This window comes from Nuphar pumila, chromosome 8, assembly GCF_984573655.1.
Source record: "Nuphar pumila chromosome 8, dmNupPumi1.hap1.1, whole genome shotgun sequence".
Classification (NCBI taxonomy): Eukaryota; Viridiplantae; Streptophyta; class Magnoliopsida; order Nymphaeales; family Nymphaeaceae; genus Nuphar; species Nuphar pumila.
The window spans coordinates 119,910,220-119,922,848 of record NC_143256.1 but is presented as its reverse complement, the minus strand read 5'-3'; the positions used below and the strand labels follow the sequence as shown (position 1 = coordinate 119,922,848).

At 35.9% G+C, this 12,629-nt stretch overlaps 1 protein-coding gene across 1 annotated transcript in view; it reads left to right on the top strand.

Annotated features, from left to right (window-relative positions):
• The first annotated feature begins 12,134 nt into the window (after positions 1-12,134).
• Positions 12,135-12,629, top strand: part of LOC149830423 (SNARE-interacting protein KEULE-like) — a 102,558-nt gene continuing 102,063 nt past the window's right edge. Inside the window, exon 1 of the mRNA XM_090016506.1 lies at positions 12,135-12,365. The gene's annotated coding sequence lies outside the window, so the exon portion shown is untranslated. The remainder of the gene's footprint in view (positions 12,366-12,629) is intronic.

Sequence of the window (12,629 nt, the reverse complement as noted above, 5' to 3'; positions counted from 1 at the left end):
TTTACCCAATTAGTTGCATTAATTTTATGAAAACTTGAAAAGTAATTAGTTAGGTACATGGAAAGTTGAAAACTTGTTAATTATTACTATTCATAAATGGATTTGGGTCCACCTGACCCGCTTCACATTAGGCCAATGGGCCAGGCCATGGGCTGCTCTTCAAACTTGAGCCCGTTAAGAACCGGGACGGCCCCATGCCTACCTCTACTTGCATGTTTATAAATGTAATCAACATCTCTCTCTCAAGTATAGCTATACTATTACTATAATGGGCGCTTCTATGGTATTTATTATTTTTCATGTGTTAAAGTTTACTTAAACAATAATGTTTTATACCATTTTTAAACCACCCTAATTCTTATTAATTGTAAGCCATTGATTTTCACTGTCTAAAAAAAAATATGGTGTAGTAGATATGATAAAGCCTTTTGATATATTAAATAAACCATACTATACACGTGCATGATTAGATTACCATTTGGTAGCTAGATCTATACAAATAAAAGTATGCACCACTGCCACCATATATTTTTCTTATTATAATATACCTACAACAACGAATTGCCCTAGATTAAGAGTTGACCTATACTTTTAAGAATAAATTTGCAAAAAACAGTTTTTGTAATTCAGTTATCTCTTTTTTAATAACCAGGGAAAGCCAGTTCACTCACGATTTGAGACCAGGTGCAACCTGATTGCACACTTTAATTGTACTACTGCACCTAATCACCCACCATTTGCTGTAGGACAGCTGACAGGCTGTTTTCCAAAGATGGGCGGTTGTCAGGTACAGCAGCATACTTAAAGTGTGCAATCACATTGCACCAGATCCTTCCTCCACTCGATGAGCTCATTTGGCATAAAAACCTCAAGCCCCCTTGACTTGACTACTAGGGACTACACTTAGCTCCAGCCTCGGGACAAGAGATACGCATCTATGTGTATCGAATTTGTGACATCTCTTCAGCTTAGTGACGATGAGTCGCCCTAATTTGCACTTAACTAGAGGTGGACAACGGGCTGGGCAGCCCACGGGTAGCCCATAGCCCAGCCCGAACGGATCAGGCTTGGGCCTAGTTTTTAAAAGAAAGCCTGACCCGAACCAGGCTTAAACCCAACCTAACAACATATCGGGTTGGGCCAAGCCAATCTGCGGGCTAACGAGCTGGTCTGTGGGCTTCTTATGTGTGTTAAAAATTGGATTTATCTTGAGTTCTATTTTTTGTATTTTTTAAATTATTACTAAAAAAAACCTATACATTGAAGGAAATGAATGCAGAATATGTGAATACAAGACAACTTGTAACCCAGTCTGTCCTGACCAGAATTAGGCCCATGGGACAAATGGGTGGTGGGTCATGTCGATTCGGGTCTACATTAGAATAGAAAAAGAGCTTGCTAATGGATGGTTGCAAATAATTTGAACGATTCATATGTGCTTATCTATGGTGTCTTGCAAGTTGTACGAAACAATGGTGCCATGTGTGCGCATGAGTTAGAGAGAGAGAGAGGTGTGACGTATGTCTCACATGTGTAACAACTCAAACAGGTTCCTCGAGCTCAAGTTTGTGTACGTTAGTTCCCAGGAGGAAATTACCAAAACAAACTAAAAAATCATGCCATTTTTTTTTATAACAATAGGGTTCATTCATCCATCAATTGCAATGATGATCTCCCAATTGAAAGTATTCAAATTATATAATCTGAATAAAAATAAAATACATAAATGACATAAAATACTCCTAGTATTTTGATGTCTGATAGTAGTCGAGTCTGAGTCTAAGGTCAAGTCATTCGATCAACAGCAATCTCAGAACCTACAGTTGTAACCAAGCGGGGGTGAGTCTACAACTCATTAAGTTCACAACTATAAATAAAACATGACTGTTACAACTATAGTGAGCTTTAAACGCCTAATCTTAGTTTAATTTGCTAACTAATCGTCTGATCCTTAAGTTTTGCAGGTTTCGTCTTGTAAGCTCTGTAACAAATATCGTGAGATTTATAAAAATCTCACGATAATATTGTGAGAAATTGCCTAAAAGTTTAAAAGGGTTGTTTCTCGCGAGATTTTCAAACTGTGACAAATATCATGATATTTACCATTTTAGTAGACATTTATTGCAAGATTTTTATTTTTAAATGTGTTTTATTTATATTTCTTATAAAAAAATATTTTTTATACATTTTTTAAATTTTTTATTGCCAAGATTTTGCCAAAAATGTGAGATTCATGAAAATTTTCAAAATCTTCTAAGTTTTTTACTCCCAAAATTTTTTCATTTTTAACTTTTATGACTGTGACTGTAAGGTGCAATGGAGATGGGTACTAAGTCGATCTGTAACTCGACTTTCCTATCTGGTGGAAGTCCTGGTAGTTCTTCAAAGAAAACATCCATGAATTCCTCTACAATAACTATCACAGTGAGCGTAAGGTTAACATTAATTTTTGTCTTCCTATAAGCCAAATACCCAAGGCAATCCTTTTGTAAGTAACGGTTGGCCAAAAGATATGAAATAATTATTGATTGCACTAGTTCTCTAACACCCTTAAAGGTAAATATCAGGGCTTTAGGGTATTGAAAACTGACATTTTTTCTCCTATAGTTGATAGTCTCATGATGGTTAGATAATCAATTCAAGCTTAAGATAATGTTCACTCCATTAAATTTCAATATTAGTAGGTCTACCGACAATAGATGTTCTTTAATTTGCACCATGCATCCTTTGGTAACCTTATTCACATAAATGGTTTTCCCCACTGGTGTTTCTACATGATAATTTATGTCTAGAACATGTAACAATGTCTTAAAAGTAGCAGTAGTAAAGCTATGTGTTGCTCACGAGTCAAAAACAATATAAGCATAAACACCAGAGATAAGAAGTGTAGCTTCCATAACGTTCAGACTAGCCAGAGCTTACTACAGAGTTGTCGCATAAACTCAGCTTGGAGCAACTGGTTTGTCTTTGGGTCTTACTTCATTTTCTCGCACTGGCTAGGGATACTTCCTGGCGATGTGTCTCGTCTGTCCGCAATTATAGCACTTGATATTTTTCTCATCACAATGACCTTCATACTTGAGGCCGCAAGTTTTACAATTGTCGTTGTTATTAGAAGGTGGTCGTTGGTACCCGAGCTTCTTTGCTTCCCTCTGTGTAGGCTTCTTTCCCCACTACTTATTGTTACTTCCTCCATTGTTTTCTTCTTGCAATTTCAAAAATCTTTTGTTGTTTTTCCTCTTCTTGAAGAAACCTCTCGACAGTGAACTACACTGTCACTGCTATACTTGCTTCAGCTTCTCCTCTGCCATTGACTTTGATATTTGGGCATCCCAAAACTCATAACAAGATGCCATTTCTACCAGTTTGGCAAACTTTTGAATTTAAAGTGGTCGTACCATCCTCAAAATCTTCAGCTTTAGTCCATGCTCATAAAGTTTGCATTTCTACTTCTCAATAGAGACTAAAGCCTTCGTTAATCTAGACAACAAGTTAGTGGTGTAAGCCACCACACTCATATTCCCTTGCTTCAATTTTATGAATTCTTCTTTTTTCATTCTCTAGATCTTGAAAAAAAAACAATCGGTAGAACTTGTTACTAAAAGTGGTCCAAGGAACAAATTCTCCATTATCAAGGATATTTATAATGGATTGCCACTAGTACTCTGCATCTCCTATCAGGTTCGATGTTGTCACCCAAGCTTTCTAGTCCTATAAGCAATGTATAGCATCTAGTGTCTTTTTTGTCAGCATCGTCTATTTTTCTATTCCCTCTCCCCCGGGAGTTCCATCAAAAGTTGGCACATTCATATTCTTGAACTTCTTAGCCCAAGAACTACTTCAGATGCAACTTTGTTTTGGCTTTGTTGTAGTAAATTTTGCAATAATTCATATAATTTTTTTTCTGTGATATAGTCAAGAGGCACAACACTTCCAACAATAGCATGATCTTGTATGTGTAAAACTGGTGCACACTACAAGAATGTGGACTTCTTGATGCTTGTAGAGATACATGATCATTGGGTTTGCAGTACTTCTTCTTGTTGAACCCTCATATGCATGAAGGTGCAACTCGACTCTTGCTTACTTGGGAGATCCTAGATTGACAAGATATACATTGGTGAGTCCTCATACTGCAATTAAGAGTAGAATAAGCTAGTAAAAAAATACACATATGTATATTAAGCATTCAATATAATATGCAAGTACATGCATCTATCACACATAAACTAATGTTTTATTAAGTGACATCTTTATAAAGTTATCGAGTATTTTCATGAGTTCGTCTGTAATACGATCTGTGAATCCCTAATAACAACTAGGCCATAAAAGACCTTTATTACACGACTTACGTAAAAAAAATCCTATTTTATAAACATCATAAAACTCACTCGCCTACTAAGGGGTACTTGGGGTGTATGTAGGTTTCTCCTCGTCCTTAGAATATGAAGGAACACTTACTAGTGATGGTGTTACTGTGTTGCAGAAGACACAAAGATATATGTGTATGTTCATGTGTCCTCTACCTCTCTTAGGTAGAGACATGCCCAATAGAAATTGTGTCAGTTCTCTTGCTTGCTTTTCTTCTTGGATGACCGTTATTCCATCGTGTTGCACCATTGTCCACCTAACATCCTTGTGACTAGATGCCTTTTGTTGTTCCTGACTCCTCTCACTGCTACTGGTAGGTGCAATGGTGCTCGGCCCTCCCCCACAGTGGCCGTAGCGAGGTGCATCAACTATTCCTTATTGGTCCTCTTCTAACATGACTATGAGGAGGATGTTCTCTTGATACTATCATTTCCTTAACGGGTGGTTGGGGTGGTGCCACTACATCAGCTTTATACCCTTGACTCTCGTAACTCTTGTCATTGATTACCATAATGACTGGTGTCTAGGGAGGAGTGAGAGGTGTCATGTTTCTGATTGCCCTAGATATATCCATTAGGACTGTCATGAATGATAGGATGACAACCATCTGATCTGTGTGAATGATCTATAGATGCTCCCAGTTTTCTGCATCCATATCATTCCTATTGTTGTTCATGTTGTTGTTATTAGCATTCATACTTACTAACATTAATAAATAATAAGTTTGGGATCTAACCAACTATGTGGACTTTCTTATGACTCAATACTACTGATCTAAACTTTGATGATATAAATTCTATTTATTGCAGGACCTTGTTATCTTGATAATCCTCAATTCATAATATTTTTTTTTTCATAACCTGGATCTCATAGCAATTATAATGACACAAACCAGGCCTTCTTGAGCCCGAGTTCGTGGATGCTAGTTCTTAAAGAAAAATTACCAAAACAACTTCAAAAATTATGCCAGATTTTTTTTTTATATAACAAGGTTCATCCATCCATTAATTGCAATGATGACCATCCCAACTAAAAGTATTCAAATCACATAATTCGAATAAAAAGAAAATGTAGAGATAAAATACAATACTTCAAGTACTTTGATATTTGATAGTAGCAGAGTTTAAGTCTAAGGCCAAGTCTTCAAACAACAGCAATCCATAAACCTACAGTTAAAACAAAGCATAGGTGAGACTACAACTTAGTAAGTTCACACTATAAATAAGACATGACCGTTATAACTATAATGAGCTCTAAGATTATATTCTTAGTTTACTTTGCTAACTAAGTACACATGTTATTTATAGATTTTATCCTCCTTTACTGATTTTCTATCTTTATTTTTAAAGTAGACATTTGCATTCTACTCTAATCAGCTATTCTGAAAATAGCCTCATTGAGCGTAATAACCCATGTAGACAACTTAGAGTCTATGATGTTTGCGAGACATATGAACCACTCACAATAACATATTTCAAACCAGCACAGATTATGGGCTCACAATCGCTACAACTTTGCTCATGGTTGCAATATGATAGCCTCAAAATGCTCATCGGTAGCTAGTCGAATAGCCCAAGAGATTATACCTAACCCCAAAGTATTCGAGGAGTTATACCTGCCTCTAGAGTGTCCAAAGAGCTAGACATGCCCCCAAGGTTTGTGGTTCATGCTACATTCTAAATGTGTTTATTGGACAATGTTTTTAACTCTTAAGGGTTACCTATGAATTTCTGAGTAAATCTCGAGGTATGAGGGATATACATGTACCCCCAAACAATGCCTTATACCATGTCTCTCATAGTAGAGATTCTTATTATATTTTTTATTGTTATCCTATTTGCATTATTCTTTCAGCTTTCATTTTTTAGTGCTAGTGCATTACGCAATAACCAATGTATATTCACTAACTACTCTTAACATATAATAATATACACATGTCATATTTCTAAGGATAACGACCCACCACCGAGTTAGCTCATCACATCACTACACTTACAATGGTCCTCTCAAGGCATAAACATGACATTCTCAAGACAAATCCTATATTGATAACTCTTGAATTTTATTCTTATTTCTTAAAGCCAATCATTCATATTTTACATGCATTAATGTCATGATTATCTCCACACATGATACATTCATAATGTAAATCATGTCATAAGACAAAGAACATATAATATGTGTTAACATTTTTAAGTATCGTACTAAACATGAAAAATATTGATTTTTAAGCATGCTACTCAGTTGTTTTACTCAAAACAAGAAAATACTAGCATATTATAATATATGAAATCATATTGCACGACGCCTAAACTAACAAGCATGTATTTTATTTAGCTAGAGAGGAATTTGCAAATGTTCACTTACATTAAACACTTAAATTTTAAATATAAGGAATAGCCTTGGCCTTCTCGCAAATTCTAATATGAAATAAACAAAAAATCCCAAAATATCTTTTAAGGTCTCATCTGATATGAAATTATAAAAATGTCCCTAAGCTTTTGTGCCAAACTCTTATTCCTTATTTTCAAAGTTTGTCATCATGTTCACAACCAATAGATCCTTCTCGAGAAGAGAAATCCAAGGATCCACAAATCACTTAGATTCGATATCGGGGTGTAGTGTTATGCTTATTCTGCGTAACAAGGGCAGAATAGTCTTTTTACTTGTTGACCCTCTCTGGACTCATGAATCTTAACCCATACTCATCCTAGCTGAGTTCAGTACTGCCTTTACACAAAACATAGCCCACACTCATTCTGGTCCAGGTTTAGTTCAACTGGATTTTCTTGATTGAATTTTGAATCCAGATCCAATCTTATTCTAATGGGGATCTTTTCAAATTTTAAAACTGAGGTCCAACCCATAGTTCTCACCCTGGATCTTGGATTTGGCATAATAGATCCAACCCTTGTTCATATAGGGTTTGGTATAATATGCTACCAATGATAAAAATGGGTTTGTTTTGAACTGGATCCAATTAGATTTTTTGTTTCATCAAATCCAATCTTGCTTGATTATTGGATCCAAATCCAATTTAATGTGATTGGGTTCACCAGATCCAAACCAGAGTTGTTTGGTTCACCAAATATGAGATTCGACATGAGCTTGGATCCAAACTCAGGTTCAACTCACATTGGGAAACCAAAACAGTTATCGTCTTGGTTTTCACGGTATCCAATACATGTATATTTTTATATGTATATATACATATATATGTGCATATATACATACATTATATATTTATTTTATTATTTATTTATTTATTTATATTGTTATTTTTTTAAACCTTGACTGACTCGATCCGGACTGAGTGGGTCTATGACTGACATACCTGACTTGGTTTGGATCCAGTTGGTCTGGACTGAGTCGATTTGTCAAAGACACACATGGCTTGGTCTAGAGTGCACCCAGACTGAGTAGGTCTGGTTCAGACCTTTTTGACTTAGTCTGGGTCACACCCAAACCGAGTTGGCTGGTTGACTCAATTCAGTTTGCCTCCCAAATCAAGTTGGTTAGCCAAAAACAGTCTAACTCAATCTAGAGCAAGCCAGACCGAGTTGCCATAGGTTAAGACTGACATGACCTAGTCTGGATCATTGATAAACTAAGCAGGCTGGTCGACTCAATCTTATGCAACTCTTAGATCGAGTCAGTTCATCTTCTTGAAAACAAAAACCAAGACCCATGTGGTATCTTTTTCTTTTTCTTTTCACTTAAGACCCAGCTCGGTCTGGGTAACCAGACTAGGTTGGTCTGAAACTGAGTCGGGATAGAGAGTTTTACTCTTTGTCTTTTTCCTGCTTTCCTTAAAACCCAACTTGGTCCGACCTATTCAGGCCGAGCTAGTCTAGCTGAGACTGGGATAGACCAGACCGAGTCAGTCCCTCCTTTTATCGACATAAGTCATTGGCAACCCCCTTTCAGTTGCCTTTTTTTTAACCAGGTTGATGTTAGGAAAAACCCTACCAGTAATGAAGCCTTATCATTTGGCTTGCAACTACCGACACCGACAATCGCCACGGTTGTCAGTGCCCTCTACCTGAACCAAAATATAACTAAAACAAAAGAAAGCCCTTACCTCTCATCAATATGTGTTCCTCTTCCTCCTCCTTCCCATATTCTCCCTTTTTATTTTTCTCACTCAAAATGAGGTTGAGAGAGGGAGGGTGAGGGGTGTTTCCCCTCTCCCATTACCACTTCTCATTAAGATGAGTTTCTCCCTCTCCCCACTACCCATTAAATGGGAAAAAGGGGGGTCCTACACCACTAAGCCTAGTCGAACTAGGTGGGTTTGAGCCCACCTAATTTGGCGTTACAACATAAAACCCAGTTAAACAATTGTTTGAGACCAATAAAAAACAACATCACTTTCACATTAAAGGGGGCTAGAAAAACATGCCCCTTAAGGGCTTGTTTGTTTCATGCATCTTTTATGGAGAACTGACTATGAATGTATCACCTTTCGCTTTTCATGTGCGAATTATTTCATACCTCTCTCACTAATTCAAGTAAAAGAATTCTCATTTTAAGGATGAGTTGGCAGGATTTTTTAAACATCCATGATTTTTTTTTATGAAAACCCTTTCCCTTTCATGAGAATGAAACAAACAAGCCCTAAGAGAAAGAAAAATTAAGGATTACTCTGCGTTCCTACTCTCATCATCCGTTGATGTCATGAGCAAGAAGCACCTTTTCACTATCAGTACGAAGACTTGTGATTCATCATTTCCTTTTTAATGATAAAATTAGATGACTTGCATTTTGTAGTTGCACTTTTTTCAACAAATATGTGGCACAATCATTTGTATGCATGATGTAGTTGGAATCTAATGATGAAAATTGGTTTGATTCAATCTGATGTCGTGGATGTGTTATAACATGCTTTAATTATTGAGAATCAACCTTTGAATCATGTTTCTTTAATAGAAAACATGATTTTTTAAGTGAATAAAAATTTATTGCATTTATTTCTTAATTACAGGAAATCTTGGTTTGGTATCAGAATTTGCTGATTCCTAGTAAATGGACCATGTAAATCACATACGTGAATTAGGTTACTAAAAAAATGCTAGGTCTAAACGATTGTAGAAAATATTTACCCCTTTGTAGCTAAAGTTTTTATCAGACTTTGGTTTATGCTGCCCACTTAGGATTAGTAAAGAGCAATTAAATTGGGTGCTAACAAGTAAAAAGGTCCCATTATAAGACATGTAATTTGCATTTTTACTCGACGATGCATAATCACAACATGTCTCAACTTTTGAATAGTTCTTTCTGCATATGAAAAAGGATAAAAAACACATATCATATCCATTGACCATGGACCATAGTGCAACAATTGACAAATAGCAACATTGTATACTATATATGTGTTTTACTACAACAACATGTTCGTATATTTGTATGGCATGAGTTTTCACAAATTAACTGCAATTAAAACTCAAGTAAAAAATAATCATATATATAAAGGTTTAAGATACATTATGTGTCAAGATCTCTCTTGAATCCAAGTCATACATCGATTATGATTTTTTTACAAAGTACAAATTCAAAAAAAACTCCTAAGACCCAAATATGCAAGATACTAAGAAAATTTTCTTAGTTCTGATACCATGTAATGAAACCAAGTGAAAAAACAAACTACAATAAAAATAAGTAGTACAAGTCTTAAATGAGAAAATACTAATGCCAAAGATAATACAAAAGCAGTCAAGTGCATATAATAGCTAAAAAAGCCTAAATGTGCACAAGCATAAAGAGACAATGCATAAGCAAATCAATGTCAAATACATGAAATTACAAGTGACACCAAAGAGCATATGTAAAAGTACACAAAAAATATAAAAGTAATAATCTTCATGGATATAGAATGCTTAGGAAAAACATGAACACAAATGGGGACAAGTAGTCCCTATTTATACATAATAAGCCAAAGATTAAAGCCCATTGGGAGCTCCAACAGCTATAAACATGGTCATTGAGAATCTTAACCATTCTATGGTCAAATAACCATAGTGTCCCAATGAAATACAAAATGACAAAAATAGAGAAAAGATTAATGTTACAAAACTATCCTTATTGGATAGACTTAATTACAAAAGTATAAAATGCTAAAAATGCCCCTAACAGGCATTACCTATTACATGATGTACACAAATATATATATATATATATATATATATATATATATATATATATATATATATATATATATATATATATATATATATATATATATATATTAAGAGTGACTGTGCAGCCACCTTTGCCTATTCCATTATTTTTATTTGTTTTTTTCTAGGCTGGCAAAATGTTCAACACGTATATTGTTTGAATATGGGGAGAGTAACATGGCCGCACGACATTTAAAATGATACAAGCCTCCTTGAAGTCTATGATAACAAAAACTACCGATGTCCCTATTTGAAAATTAGATGGCTTGCAATATTGTTTATTGGTTCAATATTTGGGGCTATCAATAAATCTTAACACTACAAAACACAACCAGTCAATTATAAATACTAAAACAAAAATATTATACACGCATAATGTCATTGTAGTTCATAATTATATAAAATACTATAAGCTTTACAAAAGTTATAAAAGCTAATGAGGCCTCCGTCCTTAGAGTTTAGAAGCATACATACATGCACACATTAGGGTCAAAGGTTTTATAAAGTTAGTACTCATTGGATCTTTCCTTTTACTACAACCTTCAACTGACTGTGATGGTGATGAGTTATCTGCATTTTTCGAACCAGGGATGACTCCTGAAAAATGTTTTTTTCAATGAGTGCACTCATGCTTGTATATTTTTTCTAGCATCCTTCAATACGAGTATTGAACTTAGGTACATAATCATACACTAGAGTAGTTATAGAGTACAATGTGGCATCTAAATTTGAATGCTCCACATTGATTACACTTTGTTATTCCTTTCATACCATTTCTAGGTCAAATTGTTTGCAATGTTACCATGTTGGATCATTTAGATGTCCTCCATAATCCATCTGTGGAACTTCAAAACAATAGAAAAACCTTTCAATTAGTGTAGATCAGACCTCTTACCTTGCAATTTCGACTTAAAATAGTAGATCTTTATTAAAAACATCTCCTTACGGCTCGTGCCTTGATGAATCTCTCACAAATCACCTCTTTAGTGCTTTAGAGCCCTTTACTCACAGATGGTCTACACATCTCTTGAATGGACCTCTTAAGAGTGAGTTTTGAGGTTTAAAGACAAATAAACATGTGGCGAGCTCAAGAAGAATGTGGTGAAGACATATTCACATCCAGCCCGTAGGCCAAAATACTTATTTATGGTAGTTTTTGGGTAATTAATTTTTTTTTGAGAAAATAGGCTTTATTTTTAATTGAAAATTGTTCCTTAGGATTTAAGAATTATTTTTTATTTTAATTTGAAATAGGATTTTTTTATTTTTAATTAAATCATCGAATCCGAATTTAAGTCCAATAACCCGTTAGAATCTCTTTAAGGCTATTGGAGTGTATAGGATCTCGGATATATTTTTATTTTAATTTATTTTTTTTAAAAACCCAACCAAGCTGGTACCCCTTCAGGCGGATCCTGTCAAACGCTTAACCACAAACCCCACCACCACGTACTGAGCTACAGTAAAGAGGGTTGGGGTTTGTGGTTGTAAACGCTGGGTGAGATTTTGACAGGATCCGCTCTCAGCGGGCGGTGAGGTAGACCCTAAAAAGAAAAAGAACGTGAAGAGGGGAGGGGTCGTTTTTTTGCTGATTTGAGAAAGAAGAAGACGTCGCCCTCTCTTCCCATCGACCTAAGTCCTTGGAGCTGCCTCGTGTGTCGAGAAGCGGCCGGGCTGCTCAACCTCGCGAGCGTAGGTGGGACCCGCGTGCTGAGTTCGTGGGCTGTTGAAGTGGATTCCGTCGGCCAGCGTGTGACGCCAGTGTTGTCGCCTCCATCCCCCCTCGGCCGGGCCCCTTCCTTGCCTGAACCGATTACGGTTTGAGTCCCTCTACCCTCTTCCTGCCCTCAACGTGCTTGCTGTTCCGTTGGGTCGTGAGGCTGAGTTAGGGGATTTCGTAGTAGCTCTGTTTTATTTCCAGATTTGATCCATTGTTGTTGATTCTACGTTGAGAAATCTGTATGCATGGTTTTGCCTTCATGCCTGCGTTTAAAGAACTAATTGCTGAACTTTTTTTTGGAACCGCACGCCAAGTGTTTGTTGAAATTCTTCAAATAGAAATTTCGCCCAATGTGTGATGCG